The sequence below is a fragment of the Galeopterus variegatus genome, unplaced genomic scaffold, assembly GCF_000696425.1.
Source record: "Galeopterus variegatus unplaced genomic scaffold, G_variegatus-3.0.2 Scaffold9191, whole genome shotgun sequence".
In the NCBI taxonomy this organism is placed as follows: Eukaryota; Metazoa; Chordata; class Mammalia; order Dermoptera; family Cynocephalidae; genus Galeopterus; species Galeopterus variegatus.
In genome coordinates, this window is record NW_007735302.1 from 1 (window position 1) to 17,089 (window position 17,089).

The 17,089-nt window shown below is 43.8% G+C and overlaps 1 pseudogene; it reads right to left on the reverse strand.

Moving 5' to 3' along the window:
- Positions 1-12,420: 12,420 nt before the first annotated feature.
- Positions 12,421-13,832, reverse strand: LOC103609098 (annotated as a pseudogene).
- Between the last annotated feature and the right edge of the window lie 3,257 nt (positions 13,833-17,089).

Below are 17,089 nucleotides of genomic sequence, written 5' to 3' on the forward strand. Positions count from 1 at the left end.
CACAGGGGAATTGCTTTTCCACCATGACCCTTCTCACAGAGAAGATCTGCTTCTTGTGTCCAGGATAACAGAATAAGATGAAACAGGAGGAGTCTATCTCACAAGCTCTGAGTGGACTGCCACTCAGTTCAGCACCAGCACACTGGACAGCAGCCTGGGAAGCCCCACTGGAGATCGTCTTGCCCATCTTCTGTCTTCTGGCAAGATGCTCTTCAACTCAACCAAGAGAGGTCCCTCCCTCACCGTCACAGTCTCTAGGGAAGGACACTTCTTAGCTTCCTGCTATTGGCCATGACAGTGTCTTATATTTGGAATGCTTTCTATCTAATTGGAAGCCTTCCTGCCTCCTTTTGCTTTCCTTCCTCCTCACAAGGCTTGCCCATGAAAAATTATAAGAGAGACAAAGATTGTTTTTGGTGCCTTCTCTTCCCTCCGCCACCCCCTTTAATGCATCCTCTGCTCTTTCCATCTTCCAGGACTTTCTGGGTTTTAATTGTCATAGAGGAAAATAGATGGATACATTTTTTTTTTCCTAAGACATTGGTTCCTTGCAAGATGAGCCCTGTGAGAAAAGAGCAATGCTTATTACAAAATGTTGAATTATTAATGATGGCATTTCAGAAACCTCTGAAAGGGAGATTGGGGTTAACGTGAACTTTGCCCACATCCCTCAAATAATGTCATGCATGTAAGATCAGCCGTGACTATTGAGTCAAGGCAGCCAGCATGAACTTTGGGAGACATGCATTTAGCTCTCCTTATTAGCTATGCTGCTTGGTCAACTTATTAAAATTCTCTGAGCCTCATTTTCCCTATCTGCAAGATGGGGGTAATCAGCCTGCCGAGTATGTTTGTGCTTGATACAAATGGGCTATTATTATTACCATCTATGAGTACTTTTCATTGATTCAATCAAAAGATTTTCAGACAGGCTAGTGGGATTCTAAAAAGTGCCAGTGGGGAGCAGTTGCTCTTTCTACTGATGTATTTGATAATATTATTATGTAACTAACAAATATTTTTTTCTCTCCCAGGATGACATAGTGTGAGATGTAGCGAAGCAAGAGAGGCACAGGGAAGTGAGAGGTCTGGTGGTTATGAGACAGGACAGCTCCTGTCCTCTGCCTGCCCTAAATATTTTGTGGTTCTTATTAACTAGCATGAGTGTCAGCAAGGGCTGGGAGTTGCACTGAACTCATGTAACACCTCACATCTTCATATTTTATATTTCCCAGGATTGACCCACATGCAGCCTCTTTCACTCTAATGTAGAGGTTTCCTTAGCATAGTCAAGTACATAGACAAGTTGTGATTTGGTGAAACCTGGAAGAATTGTGAACTGTAGCAAAAATAGCCAACTAAGGGACACCTAAGACATATTTTCCTTTCCCCTTGATATCAGTGGAAATGTGCATCTTCAAGAATCACAGAAACAATCAACTGCTGTATATGTTTTCCCCTTTTTATGATTTTTATTGGTATAGCAACATTAGTCAAGCTAGCTCTTCCCTAAGACATATTTTCCTTTCCCCTTGATATCAGTGGAAATGTGCATCTTCAAGAATCACAGAAACAATCAACTGCTATATATGTTTTCCCCTTTTTATGATTTTTATTGGTATAGCAACATTAGTCAAGCTAGCTCTTCCATCTCCCAGGCCAATTCCTTTTGCATCTGTGTTGACATCGATGCTATTCAAACAATGATCCTCTACTTCCCCTGTCAGTTTCCATCATGCATTTCACATATTATGAACTTATTTAAACAAAAAATAATCCTCTCCAGGTATACTTTTTTTCCCATCTGTTTCTCCCCTGCCCTGCACTACCAATTCTCATTTCAAAGCAACATTGTAATATCATTTATTGTTACAAATGATATTTTTCTTATAGTTTCCATTTGTTCAGATATAGTGTTCTGTTTCCCAGACTCAGGAACACCTGTTATAAATACTCCAGTCTTTTCTAAATCGATTGTCTGTGTGCCTATTCACACACAGATATGTTAAGACCATGAAAGATAATTTATTCTCACCATCTGCCTATGGTGTGGTTTGAATGTCCCTCCAAGACTCATATTGAAATTTAATTGCCATTGTAAGAATGTTGAGAGGTGGGACCTTTAAGAGGTGAGGAGGTCATGAGGACTCTGCCCTCGTGAACAGATTAATGCCACTATGGAGGGAGTCCATAGGGAGTGGGTTAGTTATCACGGGAGCTCAACCCACTTTTATTCGCCCTGTCTCCTGTGCTTCCTAGCGAGGTGATGTCATCTGCCGTATTATGACGCAGCAAAAGCACCCTCACCAGACACAGCCCCTCAGTCTTGAACCTCTCTGTCTCCAGAACCATAAGCCAAATAAATCTCTTTTCTTTGTAAATTACCCAGTCCATAGTGTTCTTTTATAGCGGCAGAAAATGGACTAAGACAGCCTGCAAAGGACGAATGTTCGTCCTTCCTCTGTCAGCCTTGCCCAGATGAAAGACCCAGAGCCTCCTGTGTGCTCCGAGGCTGGCGGTGGGAGATTGGCTGATTGGGAGATTTTTGAAGAGAAATAAGCCTTTTCAGTCTTTGAAAAAATATTTGTGGAACCCACACTCCAATAGACAACTTCCAGAGGTCATTGAACCCTGCGTGGAGTTTCTAACTCAGCATTTATAAATGGGCCATACTTCTTTCTCTGAAAAGACAGTTTGGGCAAATTAATATTATCTCACAGAACACTTATCCTTGAAATAAGAGATGCTTTAATGATTTGGAGGTTATTTTCAAGGGTTCACGGGCTACGTTAGAATCTCTTGCATTCAGAAAGAATGTCGCTAAGGTGTTCATCCTCTGTCTGACTTCAGTCTTTTCTGGTGCCTTGAAGCCCAATACTCCTGAGGTGGACTTTAAACCTGCCTCATATCCTTGCTCCACTTTCTCCAAGCAAAACAAAGCAAGACACTTCCAATTGCCTTCCACCTGTGATGGTTTTATAAGTGAGGAAGAGCTTATAAGTCTCTTTTACAGTTCATTACTTATTTAGTCAGAGGAAATTGCCCTCTGGGGAATGGTTAGAATTAACAAGGAGTAAAATCTTCTGAGGTGGAAAACACTCTCTGAGCCTTACAGAAAACAAAACAAAACTCCCAAACCTAGTCCCTAATACGATGCCCCATCAGAGAATAACCATCTTTTTCTTTCCTCAACTTGCCCCCTGTGAGTTTTGTACCAGTTTGGTTTCTGCACTCCTGATGTTTTTTCTATTTCCCTCAAGTGGGTCAGGTCTGGTTTAAGTTCCATGAAAGGATAAACTTTCCAAAATCTTGAACATCCAAAGGTAAAATGTACTGCCTTGAATTGCAGTCACTGGAAGTTACTGTGCAGTCTCTCGGAGGGGTTGGGTCAAGCAAGTCAGCCTCAGAAGGGGACTGGACCCTTGTTGCTATGAGAGGCTACTATACTGGTGTTTACAAGTAGTTCATCGCCATCACAAATCATTATAGACATGACTTTTCAGTCATCGCTGCCATAATCTTTGTTTCCAAAATCCTACTCTGCTCCTCTGGTTCATCCTGGCCTCTTCTGGCTTGAAATGGCCTCTTAAAAGCCTCTGAGGTCTCTAAGCTTGACTTTTTTAAAATCTAGGTGACTTGTGTTGCTTCTTTTTCCAGTATTGATTACATTGTGGCAGCTACTTTCCACTATCCTGATCAAATTTCACCGACTTTAAATTTTTGCTACAAGCTGTCTTCACAGATATTGCAAACAAGGAGTGGGTGAGAGTGGGGGGGATAGAGAAAGGAGTTGGTCAGATTTGCTCAAATAATGCACTTAGAAAATAAATGCCCTAGGGTTATTTTCTGAAAGACATGCAGGCGAGAGGTGTGTGACTGAGAGATGACTTGTCCCAGCAAGTGCCCTGTGGTGCCTGGCTGTGCCCTGAAGACATGGGCAGATTTATTTGATCATATGATGTCTGTGGGGTGATGGTAACCATTAGCTTTAAGTAGACAGAGCTTGAGTGCTGGGGCATACATGTTCGAGTGTGGAGGGGAGATGAGGAGAGAGAGAGAGAAGTTGTATGTAATAACTTGAGGAGAGAGAATGGAGCTAAGCAATTCAATAACTGTCTTAATTTCAGCTCCAATGGTGCAGAGGCAAGACGCTGAGATTAGCCTTCAATCCAGTTTATTTGTTGCTATCTAAATTACAATTAATTTTTTTGTCAAGTTGATCCATTTGCATGCAAGGTGGCTAGCTCTAATCTACTCTGATAATGAGTTGGGTAAGCAGGTTGAAAATTTCTTACTCCTCCCTAAAGGCTCATGACGTGGAAAGGGAGGATAATAAGGCAACCTTTTCATGATTAAACAAGGAAGAAAATTACATCATGTTTTTGTTCTTCTAGGTTTTTTTTTTTTGTCGTCTCTCACAACTTTGGATGCTGAACTAGGCTTGGCAAAGACATGGCCTGGAGAAGATGGGTGACTTGTTTCTTGGAATTCAAACCCCTCTTTATTACTGAAGCCTTGGTAATGCTGTCCAGCCAATTTCTGCATTAAACAAATACAAATTGAAGGAGAGGAACATTATTTAATTTCTACATGCCCAACATTCATTAATAACCTAGATTTTCCTGAACCTAAATCTCATAGACAACTTATTCATCTTTTTTGTTTAAATGTTTGATTCTTTTCTAAGGTTTACTCTCAGAGATATTTAATTCTTTCAGCTAACTGAAGAGGTCATGAGCAGGGACATGGCTGAAATTATATACTCTCCTTGTAAAAATTCAATAATGCCCCATTCAATTCCAATCTATTTCATTTGGTTCTTTCCCATTCTGTCCCATTCTCTCTTTTGTTTCATTCTAAAAATCACTGGAGTCAGATCTGGAACTTAATGCCCTCTTTGAATGCCTGGATCAGTTACCAAGGCTCTGTTTTGATGGTCTGGGTTAGATCTCTGAAAGGGTTTAATTCCTTTAACCATCCCATTAGCAACCCCTTCTCCATCCCTTGCAGACACTGAACAAAGAGTAAATGGGATGTGCTCACTTACGAGGCCAGGATCTGGGTGAACGGCCAGTGCTGCTCCATTCATCATGAGAAGCAATTAATAGAACGAAGAGCCAGACTAAGAGAAAATTTGAAATTGGTAAAATTTATTAAGCTCCCTTTTCCTCAATATTTTCCTTCCCATATGTGGCCCCTTATTAACTTCCCTTTCTCTTTTCTAGCCCCCCAGACCGTTCATTCTACTTTCTCGCTATTCAGGATGTGTGTACGTATCTGCCCGTGCAGCACCGTGGTGAAAGCCCAACCCTCCTTCTCATCCAGAGTTACAGACCCCAGCTCTCTAGTCTCCTAGGTAAACACTAGTTAACTGGTAAGCTAGACTGTACTGAAGAATAGAAGCTTAATATGTTACTTTCTCCTGTGGCTTTATGAGTTTTAAAAGATTTCAGAAATGATTTAACCTAAAGGAGTGAATCTCTTTTGATGGAATTCTAGGTACCTTGGTAGAAAACTTTTTGAGCTGACTGTCTGGCCCTCTTCTTCAAATGCCACTATGTATGTCCCTTTCTATTTTGTTTCCAATGAAAATCAGTTCTGTAAAGAGACAGGAAAAACAATTACATTGTATAATGTTAGATATACTAATTGTCCTGATTTGAACACCGCGTATTGCAGACAGGTATTGGTATTCAACTCTGTACCCCACAGATATGCACAATCACCTATGTTACAATAAAAAATTAAAGTAAATAAAGTCAGTTCTGCCTCTGGGGCTGTGAGGGAGAAATATTAAACAGGTGTGGTCTGTGAGTGAATTACTGACTTCATGCATTTATGCAGCCCCGCGTCATTTGTTCTTTCACTTAACAGATATTTACTGAGCACGTACTGCACCGCAGGCTGTGTGAGGTGCCTTGGATACAAGTGAGGAATGAAGCCGTATGGTCAGCAATGAAATCTGAACAACAAGAGTTAACACTTCTTCTAGGCTAGGAACATTTGCCAAACTCATTCCATCCCTCAAAAAAAGAAAAAAATAAATAAATAGAAGGATGGGAGATATAACACACACTTGAACCTAATCCATGCAGCTCTCTTACTATGGCTCAAGAAGAAAGGGTTTGGAAAAACAAGATAAATACATCAGTCGAGCAAGCTGGCTGCTGAAGCATATTTAAAAATCAAATTACCATTTTAATAGTATGCATCGTTTCCATATCAAATGATGACATTATTGGCAAAGACGAGAAGGTGACACAATTTTGAGTGCTTAAACTGTCCCAACAATAGATGAAGCTATCTTAAACAGACTACAAAGCCATTCTGCCATCTGGCACCCTCTTTCCCCATCCTGGTGGGGATGGGGAAAAAGAGCACTTCCAAGTGGTGAAATGGAATTGGCTCCTGCCTTGAGGATGCACATTGAGGTGGGCCTGTGTGGCCATCTGACATTATTCTTACTGTGACTGCATAAAGGGATGACTTCCTAAGCAATAGTCTTATAAACATACTAGATTTAATTATTACAAATAGACAAGTTTACTGTAGAAAACATGGCAGAATACAATGCGAAAAAATAGAAGTCATTTATAAAATCTGGAAATAGATAATATTGATATTTCAGTGTCTATCCTTCCAGTCTTTTTAAAATTCCTGTGTGCATGCATCCATGTGTGTATATGTTTTCAAAGCAAAATTAAGATCAAACTATCATTATTTTCCACTTAAATGCAGGGCTGGTTTTATGAGCATGTGGCCTGTGTGTGGTTTAGTGCTCTGCTGCTGCCATCAAGAAATTCTTAATTTTATCTTTGAACCCGTGTTTTGTGAGCACAGTCCGATGGGACATGTGTGAGCAGAGGAGACACATGCAATATGGGTGCCTCCTGTTCTTGCTGCCCAATTTGCATATGGCGTTCACAAGTGCCCCACGAGCACACAGTTCCGATGGGTCCACGATGCAAAGGACTTTTGGGGAACTAAAAGTGAGCATGAGGTAAGCATGTTACATCTCCAGCTGAATGCTGACAGTCCTGGGAGGCCATGCTTTCCCCTTGAACCAGAACTTACTTCTAATGCAGAAAGAAGACAATGGGGTTCTAAGAAATCTGAAGGACCGTGGAAAGTTCTATCTTTCCTACTCATGTTATTTCCCTCTGTTACCAACCTCTTGAAATGACGAAATAGAAGGAAAGAGGAAAGTAGGGCAACCTGTGGTTCCTTCTTTCAGTCTTCCTTACTCGCCAGCAGGACAGACATAGAGAGCCTTGGTAGACTGCGTGTATATCAAGAGGTGAAATAAAAGCCTTCACTCTGTGCAGCACTTCCACGGTTCTGGCAAGAAAGAAATACATATGTGTGTAAGAACTTTGAAATAGGAATTGTATAATTTTGGTGATTTTGCAAATGAGTTAATTGGTTTTATTTGCATTTTAAACTTGCATTGCACAATAGAAAGAAGAAAGGTATAATTCATGCTAATAATTTAAATTTTTCATTTTTATTTACTTGGAACAACATGAAATAGCAAATAAAAAGTGTCATGTCAAGTCAAATGAGAAACCATGGAAGAAAGGAAAGGTACTTTTTTCCTGCTAAGGGCCCTAAATTTTCATTTTTCACTGAGCTCTGCAAGTTATGTAGCTAGCCTTGACGGAACGATCATTTTCTCAAAAGTCATTAAATATGACTCATTATTTATTCATATATTTTTAATATACTTTTTAAAAAAAGAGTGGTTTTAGATTCACAGCAAAATTGAGAGGAAGGTGCAGAGATTTCCCACATACCCCCGTCCCCACACAGGCACAGCTTCCCCCAGTACCAACACCCCCTGTCAGAGGGGTCCATTTGTCACAGTTGATGAACCTACCTTGACACATCATAGGCTTCACTCTTGGTATTGTACCTTCTACGGGTTTGAATAAATTTACAGCGACATGTACCCACCATTGTAGTACCTTGCAGAGTAGTTTCACTGCCCTAAAAATTCTCTATGCTCCATAAACGTAATTTTAACAGATTATTATTAATATCTGCATGGCTTTAATTAATGGATTCATTTAACTTATCTCCTATAACTTTTTGGATATTTAAGATGGTTTACAATGTGTTTACAATTAGTTGGTTATTATGCTATGACAAATATTTCTGTATATACATATCTTTATATACATCCATGGTTATTTCCTTAAGAGAATTCCAAGGAGTAGGATTCCTAAGTCAAATGATATGTACATTTTTAAGGCTCTGAGATATATTGATACATTGCTTCTGGGAAAGTCACAATTTCCACCTTAATACAGTGACCACAGTCAGTCCTTCATCTGTCTCTCCAATTACTGTTCGTATCCATGCACTCTGTCTTTGGCATTTTCCCATCAGTTTATTCATTCATCAACAATGCCTACTATGTGCCAGGCACCGCACCAGGAAGGTACAGGAGCCAAATGGCAAACAGAACTTCCCTTCATAGAACTTACAGTCAACTGGGAGGGGCCAGACTTAAACCATCCCATGAATGCACGTGTGTTTACAAATTGCCATGAGTTCTGTGAAGGAAGAAGACGACATGTTTTTAAAGCATTGACCTTGTGACTTGACTTAGCTGGAGCATCAATAAAAGTTCCCCTGAAGAAGTCATGTCTAGGTAATATTTGAAGGATCAGTAGGAATGAGCTTAGCAAAGAAGGAAAGGAAAAAGAAACTAAAGCATCATAGACAAAAGAGAACCAGACTGAACAAAAGCCTGTGGTGGGGGTGAGGGTGGGGGGGAAGTGAAGTCTTAAAACTGGAAGGTCAGTGTGGCAGGAGCACAGAGAGGGGAGGGGAAAGTGGAGAAAGATGAAGTTATAGCCGTCATCATGGACCAGGCCAGCGGTCAGCGAACTGCAGCCCCCAGGCAAGATCCGGCCACTGTCTATTTTTATAAAGTTTTATTGGAACGCAGCCATGTTCATTTGTTTTTGTATTGTCTATGGCTGCTTTTGAGTTACAACAGGCAGAGCTGAGTATTTGCAACAGAGGTGGCCTGACCCATGAAGCTGAAAACATTTACTATTATGCTCTTTACAAAAATAGTTTGCTGACTGCTGGGCAAGACCATGCTCAGCCCTGAAGTCTGTGAAGAGGTTTCCAGCTTTGGCCCAGAGCAGTGAGAAGCAACCAAAGGGCTGAAAGGCACCAGGCAGCATGAGGGGACTTGTACTCTGGAATGCATTGGAGGGGGCTGAGGGAGAGGCAGCAGTGACGGCTATCACGGTATTCCAGGTGACAGCCGATGGCCCATCAGAACCAGGGAGAGATGTCAGAGATGGAGACCAAGAGATATTTGGGAAGTAAAGTCAAGAAGATGTAACACGAGGTGTGAGGGGGAGAGAAATGTTAAAAATCACCCCTAGGCTTCTGTCTCGTACCCTTGTGTGGACCATGGTGCCCTTCAAAGAAAGAGGGAGAACTGGAAAAGGACCAGTCCGGAGTGCCATGGGAGATATTAATGAATTCAGTGTGAGATACATTTGAGATATCCAAGAAGATTTTGAGCAGGCAGTGAACAAAGGTTTCTTTAGCTCAGAAAAGTGGTAAATACGCCCCATTATAATTTGGCCAAAAACATGCTTAATATCTCAATATATATTTTCTACTAGGTTTATATTTGTCACTGCCTTTTCCATGCAAGGAATATTTACTTAGCGTCTGTGATGTGCTAAGCACCTGTGAGTTACTGTAAGGGGACACAAATAATAATAAGACAGGCTTTCTGCTCTAAGATTATCCATACTACAAAAGAAAGCCGTCACTAGTGAGTGGCATTAGAGTTAAAGCAAAAAATGCTATGGGAGCAAACAGTAAAAATAAAACCCCAAATGGTATGGGAAGCATCATTAGTTCTGTCGGGGGTGAGGAATACACAAAGGAGATGGTTTTGGAACTTTGTAGGATTAATGGGGTTTCAGATGGTAAATAAGGGTGAGGTCACCGTGCACAGTGGGAAGGGAACAGCATGAGCTGAGGAGTGGAGCTGAGAAAGGGCATCAGCTCTTTGGGGGCGGTGGTTTCTTCTATTCCTACTAAACCTGGCACCCCCGCCTGAGCTTAGAGCAATGCTTGGCACCCTAATTCTGCTTTGGTTGACTCTAATCCCTGTTTCCTGTGAGCATATAGAGCTTTGCCACCTGTATCGTAGATAAAAGATCTTGTCTGACTTTAGAGCAATGCTTGGCACCCTAATTCTGCTTTGGTTGACTCTAATCTCTGTTTCCTGTGAGCATATAGAGCTTTGCCACCTGTATCGTAGATAAAAGATCTTGTCTGACTGATCCCTTAGTCCCATAGCAGAAGTAATTAATTGCTCTCGCCTTTGTACTCTTACATTGCTTTATCTTTTATGCTAAAATTTCCCTTGTCATACACTACTGGGGTTAAACACATATGAGTCTCTTTACCTACCAGGACACAAATTTTTTAAGGACTGCTACACTGTCTTCTTCATTTTGGGGCCCTCAGTGCTCGGAACAGTGCATAGTAAAAATAACAACCAAAACAACAGCAAATGGCTGCTGAATCAAATTGAACAGAAGCCAGTAACTTCTGGCTCCAGTGCTGGCAGTTGGAGTGATCTGATGAAAAGTCCCAGACTACGTGCTGGTGAGGACTGGGAGCAAGAGAAGAAATTGAATTTGAATAATTGAATTTTAAGAAGCAGGCATATGCTTCTGCGGTAACCTCCCCACACCAGACAGCATAGCCCAGATGCAAGTCAGAATGCATTATGTATTTAATGTGTCTCGTGGGGTTGGCGTCTGAGATAATAGGAAGAGAAGGCAGGGATTATAATCAAAGTGGCAACATCTGAAGACAGTCAGTCAGTGGCGAAAGGTCAGGGCATATCTTCAGATATTTAGTCAACCTGGTGCTAGAGAAGCGTGGATATGATGGAGGTGTTCGTGTGTGTTCAATTTAAAGAGAGAAGAAACTAGGGAAAAAGTAATAAATAAATAAATAAAATAAAGAGAAAAGAATCTAAGTAGCAGGATCAGGATCTTCGGGGCAGACCTTTCTTGGGGTTGCAGGAGCTGGATGTCAATTCTGTTGCTGATATTGATGTATGGGACTTGAACCTAGGAAAAGTATTTTGCCTGGGAGATTGTGTGTTGTTTCTTAGTATCTCCTGAAGTTAGGGCAAGAGGAAATGGGATTTTGTGGAACCAGGAGGGAATTGTGTTACTAAGGAGAGGGAAGGCATCTAACTCCTGCTGTGTGCCAAACCCTCTGTCTTTTTAAATATTATACCCCCAACAGAGTGATTAGCGAGGTATCAATCTGTATTTTCAATAAGAGAAAATGCGAGATCGAGGAGGTTGAATAACATCCTTAATATCACATGGCTCAGAAGAGGCAAGGCTGGGATTCAGACCCAGGTTTGTCTGATTCAAAGCCCATGATTTCATTACTACCCTCTCTTGTCGTTCTAGACTCTGAGATCTGAAAAGAGGTGGTAGAACTTTGGTGAGATACCCTCCTGCATAGATATCTGAGTGATGGAAATATGGGTTTGGCGTGAGAGGGACTCATTGTTAGACAGGGGCAGCGAATAGCCTGGGTGAGCTCTGGGCACCTCGTTTAGATCCACAGTATCCTTATGAGTACTTCCCCGTGATGCCCACTGCTCCAGAAGAGCTGTGATTTTGATCTAGAGGACTTAGCACTGCCCTCTAAATGCCAAACAGAGAAGAGACAGAAGACAGGGGATATAGGGAAGGCCCAGGCTGGGAACGGGTGATGAAACTTTAGTTAAGGTACATCCCAAACTATCATCACCATCATTTAATGCAATGCTTTTTTTTTTGTTAATTTTACAGATAAAAAAACTAAAGACAGAGTCTGGCTCCAGAAACCTTATTTTAAAAAGACAAGTTTACCCTTGGGGTCTTTCTAGAAAACCTTTTAACCCCTTTATGGCTCTCTGGACATTTCCACTCCCCTAAGAGCACACGGCCCTTACTTTTATAGGGCCTTTCTCTCAGACAGTTCTCAAACCTGAGACACCTGATAAGGTCTTAACATATTACACCCATTAGATTTTCTGTATTTAAAATAAATCTAAATATCCCATCAAAAAATAATATATTCTCATTATGAAAATTTTATTATTATTATTTTTTCACAATAAACTTTATTGTGACAGGTGGGGCTGATTCTCTCCATGCTGGGAGACACCATGTGGCAAGTGAAAAGTTCGGACCCTAGCCCCTTTTGGAGCCAGAGAGGTAGGGATGGGGGCAGCGGATGGGCCCCATGGCTGGGATAGACATGACAGAAAGCAGGGAAGGTAACCAGAGGCCTGCTGTTTTGGGGATGTACACTCCCCCAACCATGTCCTGACACCTCTGGAGTTTAGGCAAGGACCTTCTGATCCTATTTATTCTACATCTTCTCCAGAATAGGCACAATCATGTCAAACTTTGGGCGCTTAGCAGGGTCTGCATTCACGCAGCTCTTCATGAGCTTACACACATGGGGGGACATACCTGGTAGGATGGTAGGCCGAAGGTCTTCAACGCCACCTTCATTCTAATTTCCATGTTGGGAGGTCGGCAAAGGGTACTTCCCATGTCAACAGTTCCCACAGAAGCACTGCAAACCTCCACATGCCTGTTGAGCGTCTGTTTGTGTCTTCAGGCTTCTGCAGAGCTTCAGGGGTCACCCAGGCAGGTGCATGCATGGGCCCAGGGCACTGGAAAGAGAACTTGACATTGGCCATGCTGATTTGGGCAGTCATGTCCTCCTCAAGCACTACTGAGTGCTTGATGTGGAGGGAGGGTCTCTAGTGTGTGTAGGAAGGCCATACCCCTTGCCATGTCCCAAGCAAACTTCACAGCCTGGCTCTGGTCCACAATGAAACTGGTGTCTTTGTGTAGTATATTGTAGAGGGATCCACACGGCACCCAGTGTGTGATGGGGAGGGCGGTGAGGAGCAGGTGGAGACTGGCAGGCACCTCGTACTGGGAGCACATTTGAATGTGAGAAAATCCTAAGCTGGGGACACTGCTCATTGAAGCCCCTTGTATTTCAGTCTCGAACCTTCAGCACCTTCACAACAATGTCATTGCCCTACCAGAGTGATTCTCGCTGAGCTTCACTGGAAAGTTGAGCTGTTCGAAGTCAATGCCAGAGTGTTTGTCCAGGGCCCCACTTCTGGACCAAGTGTGGGTGGTTCCCTTCCAGAATGTATCCTTGCATGGAATACGGTTGAGATTCTGGCCCATCTTCTCTGCCCGCTGTCTCAGGGCCCCATTTCGGGGCTGAGTGTGGGTGGTTCCCTTCCAGAATGTATCCTTGCATGGAATACGGTTGAGATTCTGGCCCATCTTCTCTGCCCGCTGTCGGGGAAGCTCTCTCAGGGGTGCCTTGGCTTTGTCCACAGGCGTCTCTCCATACTTCTTACAGATGCTAACAAGGACCCCATTAGCCACCAGGTCCTCTGCCACCTGGTCTTGGCCCCCAAAACAGGCATAGTGCAGGGCACCTCCCCATGCTCATTCACTGTGCTGATGTCAGCCTTGTACTGCAACAGCTTCTGTACAATGTCACGGTGCCCATGACTGGCTGCCAGGTGCAGGGGTGTGATCCCCATGGCTCACCACATTAATCTGTGTCCCCTGCATGATCAGCATCTCAACCACGGCAGAGCGACCCTCTCAGTAGGCCCAGCGCAAGGGGCAGAAGCCATGATCATCGCCCTGGTTGAGGTTGTTCTCCGTGCTGTCCAGCCACAGGCGCACCACAACCGCGTTGCCCTCCTGGCACTCAGTGAAAATGTCATCCATAGCGGTGTCCTGGCACTGAGTCCCCTGGATTGGGGAAGCCTGGGGATTGTGGGGGGATCAAGGGAAGGGGAACGAGCCCCAAGCTTTGTGTCTGGGCTCCGGCCGGAGGCTCCTTTCAATATGAAAATTTTAGAACAAACACAAAATTAATAAAGAAAAAGATCATTTTATATTTTTCTATCCAGACACAACCATTCTTAGTATTTTAGTGAGAGTTTCCTAGCAGTCTTTTGTTTTTAATGCATCTTTGTTTCACGTTGTATTATAAAGCTATTTGAATGGGCCTTCGGCTCTGTGAATGAAGGTATATACAGTGAGTGGTGTCTGAAGGTCAGGAAGTCATAGAGTCAGAGGCAGGTCTGGGAGGAACTTTCTTTGAGACTATCCTATGTTTTTCTTTAGACAAGGAGGAGTCTGAAGCCCAGAAGCTGTTAAAGGGGCCGCAAAGGTGCTACCAAGTAGGGGAAGAGACACGTGACACAGGAGCTGGGGGCCTGAAGACCAGCCTCACTCAATTTTAGAAATGTGTCTCTGGGGCCGGCCCGGTGGCGCACTGGATAGTGAGCCGCTTGGGAAGCGCGGCGGCGCTCCCACCCGAGGGTTCGGATCCCACATACAGACCGATGGTGTCTGAAGGTCAGGAAGTCATAGAGTCAGAGGCAGGTCTGGGAGGAACTTTCTTTGAGACTATCCTATGTTTTTCTTTTGACAAGGAGGAGTCTGAAGCCCAGAGGCTGTTAAAGGGGCCACAAAGGTGCTACCAAGTAGGGGAAGAGACACGTGACACAGGAGCTGGGGGCCTGAAGACCAGCCTCAGTCAATTTTAGAAATGTGTCTCTGGGGCATCCCTGTTCACAGTCTCTGCCCAGTTTCAGAATAGGGTTTTTAAAGAAAAAAAAAAGAAATGTGTCTCTGGGGCATCCCTGTTCACAGTCTCTGCCCAGTTTCAGAATAGGGTTTTTAGATTAACTTCAATTCTGGAATTGTGAAAAAATGCAAATGCCACCAGTATGACTGGAATTTAAGCCTTGAGCTAAGAATGTTCTGAGGTCATTCTAACATGGGGAAATTTTGTCTCCCAGCTTAATAATGGGGTTCCAGGGCCAAGTTGGTTTCTCTCACATCCAGCCCCTTGTCCACACCGCAGGCTGTCCAGGGTGTCTGGCATGGAGTGTGGCCAGAATTGGCCCTGACTGGGAGCTGTTTGTCAGAGTGACAGCAATCTCTGCTGAATGCTCCCCCTCCCATGTATGCTGGCACTACAAATGCCAGACAATGAGCATGGCAAGTGGCTGAGGATGCCAGTCCTTTGCTTCAGTCTCTGATCAGAGCTCCCCGGCACACTGTCCTTTCCTTCCTCAAGGTTTCCCAGCTAGAAATTGGTGGGTAACCTAGTTAGGTCAGAGGAAATGGGGAAGAGTCTTTCTAAAGGGTCTTCTAAACTTAGCTCTACCTGTGCACACACCCTGCATGCCTGTGTCCAACACATAGAGGAGTGACGTATCTGGAAAACTCACTGGGGTCTGGAGTAGCAAGAGAGAGAAGCCACCCATCATCCACCAGTTTTACTGAGCATGTGCCATGTGCCTGGAGCTGTGCTCCTTATCACGTGTGTGTGTGCAGGTGTGGCTGTCCTGTATTGTGTGAAGATAGTGCGATGGGGATCAGGGTTTAAAGAGGATCAAAAGAAAGACTAAAGTAGCCCCTGACTTCAGAGAACTTTCACAGTAGTAGGGGTGACATGACTTGAGTAGCCATGTGTGAGATCAATGCAGACAGACCTTCAGGAGGGAGAGTGTTGCAGGCAAGCGGGAACTAGTCCCCGCAGTGGCACAAGCAGAGGGCTGCTTATAAGAAGTGGGACTGGACGGCACAGTGTGGACACTTATTAAGTGTCTCTGCAGGTCAATGAAAGCACAAAAGAATTAAGATGGTTGAAGAAAGGGGGCATGGATGCAAATATGGAGGGTGCAAGGACAGGGAAGTCCCCCATCTAAGGTCAGAATCATCCTGTCCCCCATTGGACAGCAGCAGAGTATTGGTGCCCTGGATGAGAGGTGTCGCCTCCAGAGCAGGAGAGGGGAGGGGGGAGGAGAGAAACTGAGCAGTGGCTGCTGGAATTCCAGGTAGGGAACATAAACCTGACGTGTTAGATAAAGGGTGAAATGCGTCTGATTATTTAATAAATGTTTATTACGTGCTTGGTGCCAGGCACTGTTCTGTCCATTGGGATAAAAGTGATTAAGGATGACAGTGGACCAGGCGGGAGAGTGTACGTGGGGGGCAGAGGGTCTTATCTAAACAGCAGGCTGAAAACCATGAGGGATGCTTCTGAGGGTGAAGACCTAGATCTACTGGGTTACTACGGGGATAAAGAAGAAGAAAAACTAGGAGATTATTCCCCACTCCCCCAAATGAATCAGCAGGTCTTAGTACTAGACTGGTGGACTTGTTGAAAAATACCAGGGATGAATCATGTGAAATGTGTCTTTTTCTTTATCATTTCCCTTAGCTGAGAAGTATCAAAAACAAACAAACAAAAAATTCCCAGCTGAAAGACAGAGGTTCCAAGCCACTGAACCTGTTATCTTAAGCTGCGGTAGCTTCTGTACAATGACATCACCACACTGCGTGACCCCGGGGAAGCAGAGGGAAGTGCTCGCCCGTGCTCACTTACGAAGGCCCCTGGAACTGGGAAGCAGTTTAGAGGCCTGGCACCCCTGTCCTGGTGGAGGTGTGTGCTGCTTGTGTGTGCTGGGAGAACAGACACAGGGCAAGAGGATGGACAGGAATCCAAGACTAAGTTGTCCTTCATTCATTCAACGAGTGTCCATCACGGATCAGCTTTGTACAAAGCATCAGCAACTGTACGTACCTAAGGGCTAATGATCTAGGTCTCTAGCGGCTGTAAGACTCTGGAGAACCTTTCTCCTGATCTGCACGTGCCTTGTGCCTTTGCACATTTGTATCCCTAGTGCCTGACCCTTAGGAGCATGTGATCTGGGCTTGATGAATGGATACACGGGTGAAGGAAGAAATGAATGAATGGGAGCATCTGTGAGGGCTGCAGGACTCAGGAACAGCTCCTGGAGGAGACGAGCCGTGATGAGGACGCAGAGGATGCGCAGGAGTTAGACTGACAGGTTATAAAGTCTCCACGTACAACAGAGCCCCCAAAAACAGAAAGGGGAGGGTAAATGCAGCCTCTGCAGGGGATCGGCAGAGTTGCCTGATGAACAGTGATCTCTCATCTATGA